We start from the raw sequence: 22,209 nt of genomic DNA on the forward strand, positions 1-22,209 counted from the left end.
TTTCCATGCGTTTAATGGATCTGCAGTGCACATTCAGCATCGCCCTGTGTTTCCATGGTTTTAATTTCATTAACGCACTGTGGTGTATTCTGTCATGAAAAGCATTCCTTCTAGGCCTCAAACAGGCTTCTCTCCAGCACGTCTGCCACATTAAACCCAGTTAACCACCAACAATTTAAATGACACTGAGGTGTTTCTAAAAAGAACTAAACAAAAAAAGAAAGAAACGTGCAGGCAGCTAAATGCACTAGCCACCAACGAGGACTGGGCAGTTTAGACAACAAAACAAGCTGAATTCAACAAAAAGATTCATACAGAACAAAACTAGGCTTTTAAGAATAACATGAATAATTATTATTCTGGCTAATGCATTCTTGTTCAGATTTGCATGGAGTATCATTTTCTGTTCGAGTCATCTCAGCCTGGTAGCTCAACAGTTTAAACGCTCACACATGTGCCTTACAGCTAGTAGATCAGTAAGAACTACCATACAGAACAAATATGGTATTTCTTAAATCCATTAGGGGCAGTGTGGTGCAGCGGGACAAGTTAGACTGGTGTACCATCTGTACCTAGAGAGAAGACCACATTGAAAGTCACCTGATGACTGATGCAGCAAAAGATATTCAAAGCTATAAACGAAAAAGAATACATTACTTTAGATAACTAATATTTCATTCCCGTACCAAGTTGCTCCCTACATGCTAATAAGCTGCCATTTGTTTCTTTACAGCTGACACAACTTTACAACATTTATAGTCTTCATTATTGAAAAGCTCCAGAGAACAACTTTTCATGGGTGATGATCTTTCTTTCACGCAAGCTTCAGAGCTTGAAAGTAAACTGTGTGGAAAGAGTTCCTCCTGAGATTTCATAAGATCTAAATTTAAATTAATTTGCACTTCCTTTGAAACAGGGCCTGACAGTATAATTTAGAAAAATGGTATATATACAGATATAAAATAAGAAAATATAGTACAAATGTATTGATTCTTTTACAGAAAAGGCCATATTAATAAAGTACGAGGTTCTTTTTGTCATGCACAGAGAAAAAAAAACTGAAACCACACTAGCAATATATACAGTATGCATACATATGTGCATATAGATTTTATATTGTACAAAAATGCACAAGTAGAAGCTAAACTAGACAGCTGAATCACAGATTACTGATCTCGATCTTCTGTTTCTTGACTGCTGAGTTTAGCTTCCAGACCAAAACAAAACAAAAACAAAAAACCCAAAAGACTACATTGCTTGTCCCGAGGACTGAAAACAACAGTCAAACACTGTTAGTCGCAGCTTCTGATCAGGATGTATTCCAAGCTTACCAGCAACCGAGAAGACCACCTGATTTTATTGGATGGAACGTATAAAATTTCTGGTTAAGGTTGCCTGATGTTCACAAAGATAAAATTTCCAGCATTTGTGTGTTCATCACTCTCAGGGTTAGTTCGCCTTTCTGACCATTACGAACAAGAACTTTCAATTAATTACTTCTCAGAGTCAACCAGGAAGGTTACTTGCTAGTTATCAGTGTCCAAAGTTAATCACATTCAACATTCTGATTTGAATATTTGCTGATTTAAATAATTGCTGATTAATTGAAGCAATTACCCAACATCCCAGTAGCAGACAGTATTGTCATTATTTAAGACTTTTTTCAAGTAGTAAATCAGCCATCTGAATAACACATTTAATAAGAAACAATTTGCACAGTTATAGGTCCATATGAATTAGAGTCTGGACCAGGGGGTGGCAATTCCGGTCCTGGAGGGCCAGTGTCCCTCCTGGTGTTCGTTCCAACTGACCAATTAAGCTTCTAATAAGCACTTAAGTAATTTAGGGTACAGTTTGAACTAAAACCAGGAGAGACACCAGGAATTGCCCACCTCTGGTCTAGATACATTCACATTAAAATTAATCTGTAACTACAGCTACCAGTTGAACTGACTAAAATTATTTTCACTGAAGTACATCAACAGTAATTAGGCTGCCTGTACTTACCTCAAGTTCCAGTGTATCAGGATCTTATTTGCACCACATTGCTTTGTGCACAACTATAACTGAAGCCCTGTGGGAAGAAAACACAGTTCATTATTTATTAGGTTTTGAATAAAATATGATCATCAAGCAATGGCAATATGCACTTCACTCCAAATGAGAGCCTTTGAAAAATGCTCAAACAGCACGAACATTTTGGCAGCAGTTTGATGTTATTGGGATTACAGATGAAGGGGGAGAAGTTCTAAAAAGTACTTTTTTACTGCGAGCGAAGCAAATCAAGCAAGCCTTGATCAGAGTAATCCAGACTAATCACTTCTCTTAATTCTCTTAACTAGGTAGGATTGGTTCTTCTGTAAACTGTAGGGCTTATCTTTCAAGTTATTCTAAAGTGTCAATATGTCTTTTTCGTCCTCATTTTATACTGTGTTAGGGAAGCTCTTTCCTTTTTCCTTATCATCTATAAAAAGCTTTTTTGAAAAGCTTGTGAATTAGCTGATGTAATCAACACCTTTTTGTGCATGTACAATTTAGACTGAAGGGGTGTTCCAGACAGATTGATTTTGGGGGAAGACAGCCCAAAGGGAAAGGTCCAGGGGAGGGTATACATTGCTTATCAACTTTAAAGAAGGGGCAGAAAGGAACGACTAAGACCTCATCTCACACGCACGTGCTACTTTAACACATTGTTTTGTTCAGAAATTTTTTTTTTTTTAAATTACAGTGAAACCCTTTTACTACCACTTCAGAGGGATTGCGCTTAGAGGTAAAAGCCTGTTATTTATCCTCAGAGCCAGGAAATCTATGTTACCGAAGACAGTATGTTACTTTAGCTTTTCTCCAGTGTGACTCACCCCTGACACAAGCTGGGAAAGGATATGACTATACAAGAAAGCAATTTTAGAATACCACCACACACTGCCACGAATATCAAACCAGAACAAGGTCACTGGCACGACAGCAGCAGCACTGCAAAATTAAGTGGATTTCATTTCTATTAGAACTAAATTTATATCCTGTTACAAGGTCCCTAGTGGCTGATCCATCTGCACTGGTCATATGACCCACCTACGCTACCAAAAACGTAACCTTCAAATGGGTGTGCTGTGCTATGCACTGAATGCATTTCACAATACAGAATGATAATAGAGTTCTTGCAGAAGGAATCCAGTGGGGATAGGTGACTGAGTGAGTTGGCAATGGGATAGGACGCCAGAGTCATATTTGATTTCAACCCAGTGCAGCAGTGATCAAAAGCAGTTTGAATCTGCGAATCTTATTTCTGCTAATATGCACATTAAAGAAAAAAAAAAACCACAAAAACAAAAACCTCCAGCACTGCTAGATGATTGAAGCTTCATGGGTCTTTGTGTAAGGGTTAATAAAACGCCCATACAAACACCCCCATGTACCCCCAGAATTGAATGCACTCAACATATGCTCAGTAATGTTAACCCCAAGTTTCATCACAATTAATGTAAAGGGTGACATGCAAATGACTGCCTTCCTTGTATCCTTGTTGCTGGGTATTTCTCTACCAACAAGACACGGGGTCTGGCAAATACGTGGGTAACATGCACACAGTTTTGTGAAAAGGCAGAAAGAAAAGAGATCTTAGCCTGACAAAATATAAGAAAAAAGGATTAGAGAGGAGTTAGCCATCACTTCTCTTAAAATATACATTTCATAATGAAGGCCTACAGGCTACAAATGTGCTTCAAAGCGACAGTTTTCCCTCCAGACATGTTTAATTTTTCACATCACTGCGATGCTCACTGTTGGTGTTTTGAAGTGCAGCCCCCTTTCTTTTCCGCTACATGTGACACAGTTGATTACAAAAAAAATATAACCCGATTATTTTGTGTGAAGATTTCCCACATGGACACACACTCAGAACTAAATGATGATGCAAGAAACAGACCCTTTTTCAGTAATAGAGCTATAAAAAACACTTTCCTATAATCTGAGTTGAGTGAATGTGACACTATATATTGACCAGCATATTTTACACCAAACTTCATCAAAAGCTGACAGTTCATTAACATTGTTACACATGTGTTGTAAATTACACTTTTATGTTGCACCATTAAACATCTGCACTACAACTTTCAACATACAATAAATCTTAATTTTCCACAGAACACAACATTATCACTACACTCAAAGGAGACGCACTATACTACAGTTGTGCACTCAAGGCATTTTGCCACTGTGAGACGGGAATGTGGCCCCTCTGTGTTTCACCGTCACCTTGAGTTACATAAAAAATGAAGATAAATTAGATTTACAAGTGTGTCAGTGTTTTATAAATCTAAATCCTGGTGATGTGCATATGAACCCTACATAGAAACTCTTGCAGGTTGTAATTACTGGATCATATCAATCTAAAAATGCAATCTTTTTTGCTTGCTTTTTAAAAAATAAATTTGTAAAGCACCCTGGGATGCTTGCACATGGAAGCACCCTGTTACACGGCATGGTAGCTACCGGATATAAAAAATGTATCAGAGCAATGCAAAGCCAAAAGTGCTTGAGCCAAAAGTGGAAGGAGGTTATGTGACAACAGTATTGTCATGCAATGCTGTTTGTTAAATGTTTTTATGATTAGGATGTATCTGAATGTTCTGTTAGCTTTTAAACTTGTGACAACAATGCATATGCAATACTAGTTTTCTGACTTCAAATAAGAGGAGTGAAACAAAAAAAAAGTCTCAATGTTTTCACACAGTTTGGGTTAAGGAACTATGAAAACAATCCGAGAAGTTCTCAGGTTGTGCCTACACCATACATATTTTTATGTTATTTTTATAAAATAAATATACAATGTAACATTTGTTAGTGTGGCAGGAAATCAGACCAGAAGAAGGAAAAACAAAAACAAAAGGTACAGTGCAGTGGCGCGTGCGCTGTTTATTAAAAACAAAAATAAATAAATTAAATAAACAAAACAAGTCACAAACACAAATGAAATGACACACACAGGTCAGGCTGGGCAGATTGCCGTCACTGATCCGGTATTATTCTTTCAGATTTCTCTCCTCACTCGCTCGCTCTCGCTCCGCCTCTGAACACCCCACCCAGAGCAGGGAGAGCTGCAGGCTTAAATACCGTGGCCGAGGGGTTTAACTAGTTTGTAATTACTCTCTTACCCTTCGGGCACAATCTGCACGAGTTCATTAACTTGTGTGACTGCCGGCTAGTTTAACAACGCACTAGCTGACAGCCACACATTAACACAAGGTTTTTAATGTGGAAGGGGCTTCCCATCCACGCTGCAAAACAATAACACACAGCATTCGCCGAAATCTATAAACAAATATAAAACAATAAACAAATACAAAATAACACAGGGGCGAAGGGGGAGACCCCGTTCTGAAATAAACACTGTACAGGGCTGCTCGCCCTGCTGCACTTAGTCTTTCATAACAGACTACATGCATGGCCAGAACTTTCTGGACACCCTGGCTTCTGTGTGTTACAATAGAGCCATCATCAGAAAAATCTGGGACTTTCTAGCAAAATTGATGATTTATCTGTGTAATAAACACTGCCAACTTTTTAAACTGGTTTCAAGGGACAGGTTTCCATGCAAATAAAGATGACAGTAGTCTAAAACTTGCCAAGTGGTGCTCTACATTACACAAAAAACAGTGTTTATTGCAGTAGGTTCATTCCATTTGACTTTGCATGGATATCACATGACAGTATAAGTATAACAAATGGTCGTTGACCCTCCACCATCCAATTTTTCCAAACACTAACAGCTCAAAGACTAGCAGTAATACCACGCCAGGTTATTCCACATGAACATCAAAGCTAACCAGGCATCTTAGAAGGCCCACTGCTGCCCTTTAGCCAATAAGCAGAAAAGAGGCAGAACACCGGCTACTGTAGCAGTCAATAAAAATGTCTCTGACACCCTGCAGAGGTCACTACAGGTTTAATGGGTCAAATTAAATAACTATCCACTTGGATGAAGGATTAATTGATTTAAACAAAGAATTGGCCAAATTTATCCAACCCTTGCCTGACAGCATAATTAAAGATTCTCTTCTTGGGTGCAATGTGAGTCTAATTAGTAATTGGCCTGTACAGAATATACAAGGTGTACCTAATTAAAGATCTGCCATGCCCAATTATGCTCAAACTAAAAGCTACAATGGCTAAACTACCAGGGTTCGACATTAACGGCGGCCATGCTGCAATTGGCATAGGTGCCCTTCTCAATTGCTGCAATGCTCATAAAAATACATGTCTATTCATGCCAATTATGGCTGCAGTGCTTTTTTGCTACATCAATTAGAGACATTTGAACACACCAAATTGCTGTACTGGTAAATCCCATTGAATTTTGTATTGTTCCTGGTATAATAATAAATACATGCATTAATTACAGCTGTTAATACATTCATCTGCTAAATAAGCAATGCATAAAAATAAAAAAATAAAAAAAACCTCCTGAACCAGTGGACAGCTGCCACTGACTGCACTGTCAAATACACTGGTCTCGATGCAACATTTAATGCTCACTTCAAAGTCATATTCATTTCTTACAAAGTTCACACGCAGATTGCTATAAAAATGTAAAATAACCACCAGGAAGACCCACAATTAGATAAAACAATTTATTCCATTGCAAATAAAGATTACAATGGTCTGTTCACGTTGCACCTGAGCTATTAAAATAACCAACCATTACAGTATTCCCCCACTGCGTTGCACTTTTCCAGCACCTGCAACACAGGATTTATCTAATTAAAATGGCTTACAGACCATAACAGAAAAGCCAACAAAAAGCAATGTGCAGACCATTCACTGCATCGAAGTAGAAGATGTGATTTTTTGCCCGAAAACAGCAGAAAATTGCGAATTAGACATATCCCCAGATAGTTTAACAAAGCTCCCTTTCTTGTGTTTGTGAAGCAAAGCCTATTAGCGAATGTTTGACCCTGCATCTCATCTGAACCGCTCCTATTCACGAGGATAGAACCCTGCATTTCATCTGAACCGCTCCTATTCACAGGGATAAAACCCTGCATCTCATCTGAACCGCTTCTATTCACAGGGATAGAACCCTGCATCTCATCTGAACCGCTCCTATTCATGAGCATAGAACCCTGCATCTCATCTGAACTGCTCCTATTCACAGGGATAGAACCCTGCATCTCATCTGAACCGCTCCTATTCACAGGGATAGAACCCTGCATCTCATCTGAACTGCTCCTATTCACAGGGATAGAACCCTGCATCTCATCTGAACTGCTCCTATTCACAGGGATAAAACCCTGCATCTCATCTGAACTGCTCCTATTCATGAGGATAGAACCCTGCATCTCATCTGAACCGCTCCTATTCACAGGGATAGAACCCTGCATCTCATCTGAACCGCTCCTATTCACAGGGATAGAACCCTGCATCTCATCTGAACTGCTCCTATTCATGAGGATAGAACCCTGCATCTCATCTGAACCGCTCCTATTCACAGGGATAGAACCCTGCATCTCATCTGAACCGCTCCTATTAATGAGAATAGAACCCTGCATCTCACATGCAAAATGAAAGCATATCAAAACACAGATAAATATTGAAAATGTTTTTTATATATCAAAACTATAAATAAAATTATATTGCTATGGTTTTTACCTTTCATTGCAGTAAAAAAAAAAAAAAAGAAAAAAGTGGATTTCTTTTGAAACAAGAACACTCACTTGTTGTTGCCATTTCTTTTCTTTGACATAGGACAACATATAACCTGCATCTGTATAGCCTGTACACCACACCAGCAGCTTCAGGAACACGTTGAGCTAGTCTCACACACACCAGCAGCTGCAGGAACACGCGGAGCTAGTCTCACACACACCAGCAGCTGCAGGAACACGCGGAGCTAGTCTCACACACACCAGCAGCTGCAGGAACACGCGGAGCTAGTCTCACACACACCAGCAGCTGCAGGAACACGCGGAGCTAGTCTCACACACACCAGCAGCTGCAGGCAACACGCGCGGAGCTAGTCTCACACACACCAGCAGCTGCAGGAACACGCGGAGCTAGTCTCACACACACCAGCAGCTGCAGCAACACGTTGAGCTAGTCTCACACACACCAGCAGCTGCAGGAACACGCGGAGCTAGTCTCACACACACCAGCAGCTGCAGGAACATGTGGAGCTAGTGAAACACTCACACAGACACACCAGAGGCTATGGGGCGTCACAGATGTTAAACAACACATGATGGCTACAAAGCTCTTCTGCTATTGGGGCAGGCAAATGTCAAGGCAGTCATCGATGCTGTCTAATTAATCTTGCCTTTGAAAAGCATCAGGTAATAAAGGAATAATGCACGACAGGGCATGTGTTGTGCTGGGGTAATATCACGCCTCGGGTGGTTGGGCACGAGGCTGCAGGCCGAAAACATCCAACACCCGATAAGTGACGTTATCCCAGCACAACCCACAACTTGGAGTGCATTGTTCTTATTATACAATGGCTCACACTGTAAAAAACAGCAAATAACACTCATTTCATGTTTAAAAGTGATTTTAAATTAGACAAATGTGTAAATAACATTCCGCCTCATAAAATAGTTCCTGTTTTCCATTTAACTGTAGTAAAGTATTAACTATGACGTTCTAAACAGTTATTAATGTTTAAAGTGAGGTAATAACAACAGGACTTCAAGTTTTTTATGTATGCCGTGAACACATTGTTGGCAGAGTTTAACATCCTGAGGCCCCACACCACCCTTCCACCCCATCCTCGTGAAAAAAAAAAAAAAATCACTTACATTTTCCCAATATGAATAAATACATGCCATTTACAGAATTAACAATGAACAATGTAAATAATTCACTGAATAAGGGATCATCACGTGCACCATAGCCAGACATTAAGAATTAAGGTTAGCTGCAGAAGCACTGCCTATTCAATACCGCACTATATTAGATATATCAGCAACTCAAGGCAGATAGAGAAAAAAAAGGACTAGAGAGCGCTACAGGGGAGCAGAAACATAGGCTGTTGTATTTCTACCGTGTTTTTTCTGCTTGCAATTTCATGACATTACCAGCTCCAGATGCTCCTCATCATTTTTTTTTCATCCACGTCACAGCTGTCTGACAGGGGCTTGTCTTTTTTTTTTTTTTTTTTTTTTTTTAACATGCTAAGCTTTGGAATTGTTTGGATAAAGCTGCTGCTTTTTTTTGTTTCTGTTTAGCATTCCCACTTGAGTAGCGACAGTTGGTAGCCAGATCCATGATTAACCTATTAGCATATCAGTGGCAGTTAGAATATGTCTTTAACGGTAGGGTGCGCACGCACACAGTGGTAGTACATTCATTTACATATTAATACTGTGGTTGAAGCTCATTGGCATTCCACTAAAAACAGACAGGTCGCGTGTCAAAAAAACTCAAACCATTTTCAAGGGAGAGGGGTGTGACAGAGAGCGAATTAATCCTAGTCAACAATCTCCCTCCCGACCTGTGAGGGCGCTGTATAACAGAAACAGTGTTCCCCGGACTGGATGGTTTGACAGTTCATTCAAGGGTCAGTTGGAAGTCGGCCATCCAGAAAGGGGGCGGGGTTACAACACCAGGGGGCGTGACTGAAGGGATATCAGGGGCTGTGGCCAAGCAATCTATTCCTTTGTTATGGTTGTGAAAAGACCTGTAAAGGACGGTACCAGCAAAAAGTAACCGTGAGTTTTTTTCGTGTTGTATCCATCTGTCTATTAGTCACCTTTGTAATTCATACAAGTCTAAATCTGGGAGCTACTCAGCCAACATCAAACCCCACTCACTATTGGACTTGTGATCGTGTGTGCATAAAGTGTGTGTCATTAGTATTATTATTTTGGGAATGAACCCCGTGGTTTACCTGCGCTATATACATTGTTATGTAGAGCCAAGCACAACCCAGCACAAATAAAGAGCTGTTTTTCACTGTGAACTGTGTTGTGTTTGTTAGTAGTGAGCATTGCATGGGGTGTCAAGTATTATGAAATAAAAATGTAAAATTGTGAACATTATTTACTGCTCTTACAGTGATATAGATATACATTCTAAAGTTCCGTAAATAAAACAAAATGAAGACGAAAGCTCATAATAATGGGACCCCTAGTTTTCTGGGGTCCTTGGGCCTGGGCCCTGTAGGTCCGTCCCTTAATACGGCCCTGGTCATAGAAGTGTATTAAGGTGTTCTATCGTGACAGTTTTCAAGTCTATATTTGTGTTACTCTCACTCACCCAGTCATAGAAAAATTTGACTGCCCAGTTGGTTTGTCATTTCATGGATGCTTCATTTCTGTCAGATTCCATTTGTCTAGTTCTTCAGAGTCGATCTCCAAGTGTGTTTTGAAATGTTTTTTTCTCTCATTGAGGAGGTGCTGTCTGGTCTCCTGGCTGCTCTGTGTTTGAAGGCTCTTTGCCAAACCCTGTTTCCACAGTTGTCACGTTGTTTAAGGTAAAAGGTATTAAGAAAGGTAGTTGTTAAATTCTATCAATATTCTTTTATCCTCCAATGCTGCCAATGAATTTTACTGAATGCCGATTGAAGGTCTTAGCTTTGTGTGTCAGGGTTTAATTGACAGAGCGAACACTATTCTTTTTTTCACTCTTTACAGCAACAGCATCAGCACTGCAGAGTAATAACTCTACAGAAGAATGGGACTGCAATATGTACATAAGGCTCTTTGAAACAGAGATAACATACGAAGAAGTGTAACATGGTACACCCACACACTTTCCATGCTTACACTGGAATGATTCTGTTGTACTCAAGAAGAGTCACATATGAAATGACGTATGGTCCAAATCCTCTTTGTCAATAGAAGAAACATACTTTACCTGCAATTTAAAATCCACAGTACTTTTAACACAATGGATCTCTGTGTCCTGTTCATATGAGAAGCCTGAGCTTCAACAAATGGAAAGTGTGTGTGTAATGTTGAAACAGAAAAAGGGTTCAATATAGTAGTAAACAATAGCCAGTTCTGAATATTCAGATAGCTAACAGAATAATTAAATCCCTATGATATCTACTCTACACCCATATAAACATAAATATCTAAGTATGACATAACATTATACAGTAAGTAAATACATACAAATGGGCCTCCTGATATTGTCACATTATGCTAAGCATGTCCTTACTCAGTTCTGTCACATAACCTCTTCTCTGTATGCTATATATGTACTATAACCAAGTTCAGCAAGTGTGACAAGTATTTCATGTAACGTACACATACATGGCCACCAAGTTATAACTGACGGTCATCTGGGACACTTGTTCAGGCCTAGTCAGCATATACTGCAATGCAACTGCAAGTGAATTTAATCATAATCAGGTCTCCATGTTCTGTTTTAAATAATGCGGTGCTGTAAAATGCGACAGATTGACAGCACTGGAAGCAGAGTCCTCTGTGGTATGTACTTCCAGTGTGAGCATCACAGCGTGGGTGCCAGGAGGAACGGTTTCTGCAGAGTTCAGATAATACAAGAAAAACCACATCCTGCTGCTGCTGGAACAGTTTTTTCCTGTAGTAAACATAATATCCCACTAGGAATTTAGATTGTAGAGTAATCTACATGTTATAATAGTAATAATAATAAGAATAAGAAAGCACAGAGGACTGCAATGTTTAAACTATCAGGACCTTTTTGATGTTGTTTGACAGAGCTAGGAAACGAAATGCAATGGAGATCATCCAATCTTTAGGCTCCCTAGTGCGGATAAAAGCCATCAGTGCAAGTAGGGATAGAATAAATGGAAACTTTCATTTACGTTTAACATCTCATACACGGCACATTGATTTTATGTGCTAAATTTGCTTACATCAACCAAAAATGCACTAATAATGGCAGCAAGGAATGAAGCCAAACGACCAAGGCAGTCATTAGTCTTCAAAGTGACAGACATGGGCTAGAGAGGTGCTACTCCATCTTAATTCAACCAGAAAAGGCAAGGTCAATGCAAACTCTGGCATGAAAAAGCTGACTACTGGGTTTACTGTGCTGCTCACACAGCCACATGCACCTGTTCATATACAAAGTGCCTTTCTAGAAAGCACTGCTGCGTTTCTATAGGCTACCACCAAGATAAACCTCAGAGTTACTGGGAATAGAAAATGAATTTAATTGAATGCTAGCGTCCAGCTTCTACAGGAAGTCTAGCTGACACCAGTGCTATTCTGCTGCTTTCATTCTGTGCTGCCGACTGCAATATTTTCAGGCTTTTGTTATACACTACCTGTACTGTAGACTAGCAATTAGTAGTTAACAGTGAAACAGAGCCTCAAAGGAATCCTGGTGTGAAAGGCCTATTCACTCTTGAGGAAAAACCTCCCAGTGCTTGGTACTGTAGTAGTCACCAGCTCCCATTACCTACAGAAAATGATCAATGCATGTAACTTGATAAGTTATGACAGAGCACCATGGAGTCTGCAAAGTGCGTGTCATGTTTAAGTGATTACAGAATGCAGGCTGCACTGAGTACTTATTTCTTCGCTTTTCAGATTTCCACAGGAAGGACATTTCTTGCTGATTGCAACACCTGAACTCCTGTATCACAAAACTCAGGGCTTTTGTTACTGGACGAATCACCAAGCTCCCAGTACTGGATAGGATGCATCTTTCTCAATAGTTTTATATCCAAAGTTTTTTTTTTTTTTTTTTTTTTTTTTTTTTATTTAGAAAAGAAAGTTAAATACAAAAAGGACTTCATTAAAAGTGAGAGGAAGTCCATGTTGCAACAGCTACCCTGTATCTCCACCTCACATATAATAATCTTCAGTTGCCCCCGTTTGTGTATCCATTTCATGAACGATGAATTAAAGTACAGTATCATTGATCCAAGATCTGAAAATAAAATAAAAAGATTTGTATTTGTCTCATTTACACTCTGAACATTCATCAATGCAACTTTGATGCTAATGAATGTAGTCTTTGCCTAAAGCAGGGCTAGAAGTTATCTTTTTAAGTCAGCAGTGAGGATTTGCTACCGGCCTGGAAAGTAGGCAGCAAAATGGTCTTATTCGATAGCGGTTTATTCCACTAATAATTATATATAAAAATAATTTTAAAAATAAACTCCCACCTACTGTTTTAAATAGACTGAATAACCAAAACTATCACACAGTAGCCCTATATTTAAATCAGAAAGTATTTACTGAAACCGCCTTGTGCTCAACTAAGTAATTGAACTAATGTAATTACTTGTCAAAAAGTATTTTGCTTTATGCTCTACAAGAATGCAACCCTATTTGTCATCTAAGCATTTGATATTACATCAGTACGGTTAACCAGGTTTATGTTTCATCGATGCAAATTAAGTGGTACGAACTTATCCCCTTATCTGTCTTCAGTTGACTGAGATTTCGGTGACTAATAAATCATACACACCTATAAAGCCACATTATCGTTGTATCCTGCATTGTATGACATTATAAATTATAAAGTTACAAATACAAACAAGGTGTTTTGAAAATGAAAGCCAATTCCAGCATGGTGCCGCTACATTTTAAAAGTTTCATCTAATGTGTTACACTAACTGGTTTGTTCATAAATATGTACGCTCCAACCCTGCCTTTTCACTGCACTTTTAAATGCTGTACAATTAAAGAAATTGAAGAAATTAACTAAGAAGTAATAACAGAATAAGGGATACGTTGTGACATTAGATAGCTATGTGTGTAAGTTATAGTTTGATGGTTTTATATTATATATAAACAAACACAACTCTGGAAAAAATTAAGAGACCACTGCAAAATTATCAGTTTCTCTGGTTTTACTATTTATAGGTATGTGTTTGGGTAAAATAAACATTTTTGTTTTAATCTATAAACTACTGACAACATTTCTCCCAAATTCCAAATATTGTCATTTAGAGCATTTATTTGCAGAAAATGACAACTGGTCAAAATAACAAAAAAGATGCTGTGTTGTCAGACCTCGAATAATGCAAAGAAAATAAGTTCATATTCATTTTTAAACAACACAATACTAATGTTTTAACTTAGGAAGAGTTCAGAAATCAATATTTGGTGGAATAACCCTGATTTTCAAGCACAGCTTTCATGAATCTTGGCATGCTCTCCACCACTTTCACATTGATGTTGGGTGACTTTATGCCACTCCTGGCGCAAAAATTCAAGCAGCTCGGCTTTGTTTGATGGCTTGTGACCATCCATCTTCCTCTTGATCACATTCCAGAGGTTTTCAATGGGGTTCAGGTCTCGAGATTGGGCTGGCTATGACAGGGTCTTGATCTGGTAGTCCTCCATCCACACCTTGATTGACCTGGCTGTGTGGCATGGAGCATTGTCCTGCTGGAAAAACCAATCCTAAGAGTTGGGGAACATTGTCAGAGCAGAAGGAAGCAAGTTTTCTTCCAGGACAACCTTGTACTTGGCTTGATTCATGCGTCCTTCACAAAGACAAATCTGCCCGATTCCAGCCTTGCTGAAGCACCCCCAGATGAGTCCAGTTTTCAGCTTTGCCCAACACCTGGTCATCTAATGGTTAGACGGAGACCTGGAGAGGCCTACAAGCCACAGTGTCTCGCACCCACTGTGAAATGTGGTGGAGGATCGGTGATGATCTGGGGGTGCTTCAGCAAGGCTGGAATCAGGCAGCTTTGGCATGAATCAAGCCAAGTACAAGGTTGTCCTGGAAGAAAACTTGCTTCCTTCTGCTCTGACAATGTTCCCCAACTCTGAGGATTGGTTTTTTCCAGCAGGACAATGCTCCATGCCACACAGCCAGGTCAATCAAGGTGTGGATGGAGGACCACCAGATCAAGACCCTGTCATGGCCAGCCCAATCTCCAGACCTGAACCCCATTGAAAACCTCTGGAATGTGATCAAGAGGAAAATGGATGGTCACAAGCCATCAAACAAAGCTGAGCTGCTTGAATTTTTGCGCCAGGAGTGGCATAAAGTCACCCAACATCAATGTGAAAGACTGGTGGAGAGCATGCCAAGATGCATGAAAGCTGTGCTTGAAAATCAGGGTTATTCCACCAAATATTGATTTCTGAACTCTTCCTAAGTTAAAACATTAGTATTGTGTTGTTTAAAAATGAATATGAACTTATTTTCTTTGCATTATTCGAGGTCTGACAACACTGCATCTTTTTTGTTATTTTGACCAGTTGTCATTTTCTGCAAATAAATGCTCTAAATGACAATATTTTTATTTGGAATTTGGGAGAAATGTTGTCAGTAGTTTATAGAATAAAACAAAAATGTTCATTTTACCCAAACACATACCTATAAATAGTAAAACCAGAGAAACTGATAATTTTGCAGTGGTCTCAATTTTTTCCAGAGCTGTGTATATATATATATATATATATATATATATATATATATATATATATACATACACACACACAGTATAGATATGTACTGAGCATCAAAATAAACTTCACATATTTGAGAATCAAAAAAAAAAACTTATCACGTATATTTGGATAAAATTCACTAGATGTGATCGAAAAATGACAAACTGTATTTTACAGCAGATGCAGTAGCTTTTTATTGTGCTGATTAACAACTGACATCACAAAGATGCTGCAAAATGATCTGTCGCTCTTCGGCAGGTTTTGTGACTCTTGGTCACCCAGTTTGTGGCCCGTTATTGACAGAGTGTGTCTGGTTATACCATCTCGGCAGGTTTGAAATTGCTGGCTGTGAGCACCCAAGACGACGAGCCACAGTACGCTGCCCTAGTCCAGCCTCCAACATGCCGACTGCATGAAGGCACTGCTCTCTTGACAGAGATGGCCTATTGTTTTTTTTTCTGTGATTTTCTTTATTGCTTTTTTCCAAGCTTGCAATTCAACAGCTGAAATCAGTCCATATCCAGTGAACAATCAACTGTCTAACTAATCAGGTGAGTAAGTGCATATGCTTCAGTCATAGTGCGTGTCATGGCCAAGGATGAATGATCGAGTGATTAAAAAGAAACCAAACATTTCGTCAATGTCCATCATTTATATACACTGCCGGCTCATTTGTACAGAGGTATTGGTGCTATGCTTTAGTGCGAGAGGTCCCAGGTTTGCGCCCGTCCTCCGCCTGTGTGTGGATCGCCTCGCCCTGCGTCATGCGCCTGCCTGATTTATTTATCAGATAGATAAATTAATGCACCTCAAGATTGTATTTCGACCGTTATTCTTACTGATAAAAAAGGAAGCTGTTATTTGGATCATGGTAATGTTATAACTATTTGCGCCTGTATTTTTATTATTTTTTCGTAGTCAGAATTTTGATAAAGTTATAATTATCTATCTTTTACGTGTTCATTTTTAGCATGGGTGAAACCAGAGTTAACATTATAACAAACCTAGAGCCGACTTTCTCCATGACAGATTAAATTAGCATTTTATATACACTGAATAAACTTACTATCCTGTTAGGTTATTGCCTGTTATCTTAAAAAAAATCACAGTGTTTTTGCAGTTAATTAATTTTACTTTTTGTCTGTAAAATAAATTTCACACCTTGAAAGTGTATCCAGGTTGTGATTTGTGACAGTATTTGTACTCCACTGTCCAATATGATTTGCGTTGTGGGCCTCTCGCGTAACTACATGGGGCGGTACAAACCTCACCTATTAGCAATGGTTTCCCGCTTTATGAAAGATAACGTACATGTTTAAAAAACTAATACTGGTAATTATGAACGTGTTCACTCAGGGTCAGTCATATAAACTGCAGCGTAGGGTATCAGAAAAATGCTTTATTTTTGCTTTTGGTTAGCAACATGCTACCAAATATACGTTAACTTCGAGCTTTGTCTACAGCCTACTGACTTAATTCTGGCTGAATAATCACACTGCATCGAGTCTAGATCATCTTTAATTCAATATGCATTTTACAAAAACAAACAACCTTAAATTTTTCTAGTGTTCCCCTCAGAGCTTTACAAACAGGAAAAACACTTTTAAAAGACATAAATGTAATGGAGACCCTAATATATTTGTTATACATTTTGCAGCAGTGGCCATCACATTTTAGTAATATAATAATAATAATAATAATAATAATAATAATAATAATAATAATAATAATAATACAGTTTAACCCTTTGAGACTCATTATCTCACTTGGAGGGATGCCCTTGGCAACTGCAGCATTCACACAAACATACTCACCAGTCAAAACAATTTATTTTGCATATAAAAAACAATGATACACAAGCCATATTTGTCGTAATTAATTATGCTTGTATATTATTACTGGTGGGCAGGTATCCAGATCACAAAGCCATTAATACTGTAATCCCCATTGGGGGCAAGCCCAGCAGAGGATGGACACAGCAACACTTTTTTTTGTAATCTCATAAAATCTGTGTTTAATCCACTTTATCTCAGTGTTCCTTGTTTCTACTGAAACGTTCCCTTGGGAGACTGTTCTAAGGTTCTAAGGAGGCCATGGGTAACAATATGCAGCGCTCGAGTGAATCAGAAATGTAGTCATGTTGCATTAAAAGGGCAGAGATTTGGAAGGGTGCGGCTTGCAAATGCACATGAATGGAAGGAAAGTTAAGAAACTGGGTTATATTTTTCAGGTTTCCAGTAAACTAGAAGAGTGACACAATAGGGTATATTCAATAGCTCTAAACAGTTGTCAGATTTAAATACTGTACTACCACTGTTTAAATATTAAGATCAGATCAAAACTCTAATTTTACGTACTACTAAAAGACAAAAATACACAATTGCGGTACCTAAGCTCAGCCCCATTAAGATCAATTGAAACAGACCATGTTGTGTTTTAGGGGCTGTTAACCTGCCCAGACCGCCTACGTGAAGTTGTCTTTGACCAAATCTGCATAAGAACCAGAGTTAACATCTTTAAATTAAACCCATAATCCATTCTCCCGTCGGGTATCTGTCAAACTCCCAAGCATGTCCAAACACACCCTGCTATAGTCCAGCCTGCAAGCTTCACAGACCACATTGAAACAGTTTCATTAACAGTGGAGTTCTAACAGGTAAGCGAAGCTCAACTCCAATATGTATGCAGTATCTGCAGTAGTGGACGCATGTTCTATCAATAGTGCTGTCCCTTCAGAGACATTTCAAAATAAAATAAATGTATTACAAATGACCTGGAAGGTTCAACTGCACAAATGCTAAAGGGAGTAGTGAAAATGTTACTGAAGCTAATAAAAGGAGCAGACAAATGCATTTAAACCCTTCAGGGTTACATTTTTAATGTGACTTTTTAATATAAAAACACATAGTAGAAATGGCTCTACTGGCAACAAGATTTAAGGTGGTCCCTGTTGTATTATGCAAGAATGATATTTACAGCACTCATGTGACAAAATATAGAAAGTCCTGTTCTATCATTCTCTTGCAGTAAAGTACTTTTTAAAAAAAAAATACAGTCCAGTAGTGACAAGAATGACAGCCGTTTGGCTTGTTGGAAATAAAGCTTGATACTGAAAGCAATGTCTTTACTTTTTCCACAGTTTTGTACTTTATTATAATATTCACACTATAACATTTATGCAATTGTGCTGTCTATAAAAACGGTTGTCTTAATTTTTTTCTGACATGTTTTTGCAGGGTTTTAGAAAAAAATAAGACAGAGAGCTCGTCTTTGCCTTCCTCTTTCAATCAATTACGAATGCTGAAAATTTAAAAGGGCAGTGAGGAAAATATAACGATGGTTGACGAGGCTTTGTTTTTCAATTTCTTGATTCTGAAGCAGGATTTCCTTCAGTGTTTAGCAAACTGCCTGTCTAAATGTCAGCAGCTGTTAGTAGGAGAAGAAGAAAGCTGAATATGATCAAAGGTTAAAAGCGTGTGGCATTGCATGGACAATATGAAGCTGCCAGCTGAAAGGGTTTATAAGATATTAGCAGTAGTACTTCTTTACAGTACTACTTTACATTGCAGTTTATAATCAGACAGTCAGAATCAAACAAACCAAGATATCCACGGAGCCAGTCACCTCGCGCACTAGTTCAGCATGTGGTGGATGTTTTAATTCCATCACTGTCGTCAGCAGAAGCTTTTCTGTTTTTTCTCCACCTGGCTGTCAGTCAGCCACTCTAAATGTACTATCAGAATTTAAGTGCAAAGTATTTGACTCTGCTATACCCTGAACAGTCAGTACACTACAGGATGTCTCCTTTTTATTTCTCCCATGCAATCCTCTCGTTAACAAACATGAGGAAGTACTGAAGAGTGTGAGTTAGAAGGGGAATGTAGTGCATGGCAGGGCAGGGCATGTGGCCATCGACATAACCTTTGAAGTGAGAGCATTGTGTACGAACTTGATACCGCTGTAGTAGAATAAAATATGAACTGCATTAAAAGGAAGACGGGTGGATTGTTAAAGGAACCCGTAGGCCTAGGCTTTCCCCTGGAAGCACCAGTTTAGATCTAGGCCTAAGCAGCAGGACTCTACTTTGAGGAGGCCCCAGTCATGTCTCAGCACGCACAAAATGCAAAACCAACATTACATATTATTGGAAGGAATGCCTGTGTAGGCAGAGCTAGAAAACGCTAGTTTATGGCAGTGTTGATACAATAATTAAAATGCATTGATGTCCTATTGATTGCCTGAATTGGACTAGGGATTGAACACATCTTCAGTTACTGTACTTGAACTAGCTCACACCCAGTGTGGGGATGAACATTTAAATAGCAAGTGTCATATTCCGCTTCCTTGACTAGGTACTAATCTGAATTAAAAACGCATTTCTTACAATTCATTTTTTAGATTTACCAATGTCCCAATTAACAAATACTGAAACACAAAGTCCACCTCCCACTCTCCTCTGAAGGATGAGCTTAGCTCAATCTTTAAGACACCATTTCTGCCCATTTCAGCGCTGGGTTTGTGAAAAAAACAAAAACCAAAAAAAAACAACCTACAGAGGTTAAAACTATCATTATGGAAAAAGCCTGTTTTGAATTCTCACCAGTCAATTCAAATTGAAACTCAAGCAAGTCACATCAGAGATGAACGATGGAAACTACTTCATTTGAGGTGGGCCCACACCAGCAACCCCATTTTGCAATTACGTGTTTACTGATGATTCACTACAGTTTAAACCCACTGAGTCCACATCAACAGAGCAGGTAGGAGGCAAGTGTCTGAGCTTCAGTCACTCCGTCCCTTACTGTTCTGGAAACCCCACTAAACAATTCTAACCAACGGCTGTCCAAACTGGAAACGCTCAATACTACACCTCATGAAATTACCTAATGGTACAAACAATACAATAGACAGAAAGACAGAGGACAAAAAAACCCAACTTTTTTGGGGTTTAAAAGTTTCCTGGGTTCATACTTTATTTGGGGTTTTCACATGAGCTCCCAGAACACAACAATCAATTTATCAATGAAATATTTATTTGGAACATGAAACAACAACTAAGGAACTAGTGATTAAGTGAATAAGTTGGCAGAAGCACGGAGAAGCAGAGTAAATGCTAGAAACTTTTCTTAGTGTGTAACACAGACAGCAGAAGGAGAGCCGCTGCCTAGTCACCCACAAAACAAGGGACACTGTCAGGACAGCCAAGAAGAGCATCATCAAGACAGGGACGAGGCATCGCTATTAAACAGTCTTTAGGAAAACAGACATTTAAAAACACAAAGGTTTGCAGAGGAAGAAAGCAGACTTTTTTCTCTCTCTTTTTTTTTAATGGGGGAGTCTGCATAAGAGCCGCGATCACATGCACCTCAGTTTTGACATCAGTATGAAGATATGCACATCATACACATTTTAAATATTTAAACAACTGAAAATAAAACTTGACTATGCAACAGGTCCCAAATGACCTATATAAATAACCCCTACTGTATTGTTTAATACCAATAGACTTGCTAAACAAATCACCTAAGGCACAGAACATTTTTAAAGGCACAGTGTGCTGAAAGAAATCGTACGGAACGCTCTTACAGTAATTCAGCATTAATCTGTCTGTGAATGGGAACTCTTGAGATAATTTCCTATAGTTTAGCATGGTAGCAGTAGCAGCTGTTGGGTACAAACTGTATTATTTATGCTGTGCACTTTACTGTAAAAAGTACACTACCCTCCAACAAGTATTGGGACACCTACAGTACTTTGAACCTGAATGCAGTCCAAAACTGTATTCTTAAAAAGAAGCTAAACAAAGACAAGCTTTAAAAACTAGTTGCAGTTAAAAAAAAGGAAAACAGCTATCATTTTAAAACTGAGCAATTAAAAAAATAAATAAATAAAACACACATAGCATGTTAATGTCATTTGAGGTTAACTTCAAAGTTGTTGTTTGTTTTTTTTGGCAGTGGCTATTGACAACAGTTTTTTGCATAGAACTTAAAATACAGTGAATCATTTGAGCTATAAAAAGAAACAGCATAATTTAAAAGGTAGTCACATAAATACAACCAGCATTAAAAAAAACATATTTCTTCCCGTTCTGCCGAAAGCCACATCCTTGAGAGAGAGCATATAGCTTCAGTTAGTAACTTCAAAACCATGCTAGATAATTACTTACTGAATCATGGTGCAGTGCATCACCTTTGCAAAAAAGAAATGAGTATCTGAATTAATATATTTTATATCCTGCATACATGTACAAATAGGTGCTATGGCTGTGTTGACGGTAATCATGGGTAAACAACAGACTCATTTATTTAAACCCCCCCCTGCTTCTAAATGGGCACATTTGAGTGTCAATATGACATAAGCTAATGCAATTTAAAGCTTTTATAAAGAAATCAATTAACATTAAAAACTAAAACTTACATTGTTACATCATGTAAAACATATGCAACAATTCTACTTACTTGTTTTCAGTTCTTAAACAGTTGCAATTCAAGTTACTTATAAAATGTTATAGCTAACTTGAACTATGCAAGTGTTCAAGAGCTGAAAACAAGTAAAAAGTTCTAATTAAGCAAATGATCAGTTCATTAAAGGGTCTAGTTAAGTAATTGAGAGCTCAGCTGGAATGAAATCCAGCAGACACAGGGGGTCCCCAGGACCGAGTTTGAAAAGCCCTGCTTTAGTGCGAGAGGTCCTGGGTTTCGCCCTCCGCCTGTTAACCGAGATCACTACAATATTGATAGAAATACCACTTACTGAGATTTAGAACAATTTCTCACCTTTTTTTTTTTTTTTTAAATTTAGGTCCCAGTCAATACAATACTAGAAAATCATGTTGTTTCTTTTCTTAGAACCTGCCCCAGCT

At 38.5% G+C, this 22,209-nt stretch overlaps 1 protein-coding gene across 5 annotated transcripts in view; it reads right to left on the reverse strand.

Annotated features, from left to right (window-relative positions):
* LOC121317572 (tyrosine-protein kinase Fyn) overlaps positions 1 to 22,209 on the reverse strand; it is a 74,426-nt gene that overhangs the window by 49,208 nt on the left and 3,009 nt on the right. For 2 of the 5 annotated variants that reach the window (XM_041253654.1, XM_041253648.1), the window contains exon 2: positions 2,008 to 2,074. The exons of 1 other annotated variant lie outside the window; for it this stretch is intronic. The gene's annotated coding sequence lies outside the window, so the exon portion shown is untranslated. Of the gene's footprint in view, positions 1 to 2,007; positions 2,075 to 12,250; positions 12,655 to 21,513; positions 21,537 to 22,209 lie in introns of those variants that run through there. 2 more of the 5 variants (XM_041253650.1, XM_041253649.1) reach the window with 2 other exon arrangements.

Source organism: Polyodon spathula, chromosome 6 (genome assembly GCF_017654505.1).
Source record: "Polyodon spathula isolate WHYD16114869_AA chromosome 6, ASM1765450v1, whole genome shotgun sequence".
Classification (NCBI taxonomy): Eukaryota; Metazoa; Chordata; class Actinopteri; order Acipenseriformes; family Polyodontidae; genus Polyodon; species Polyodon spathula.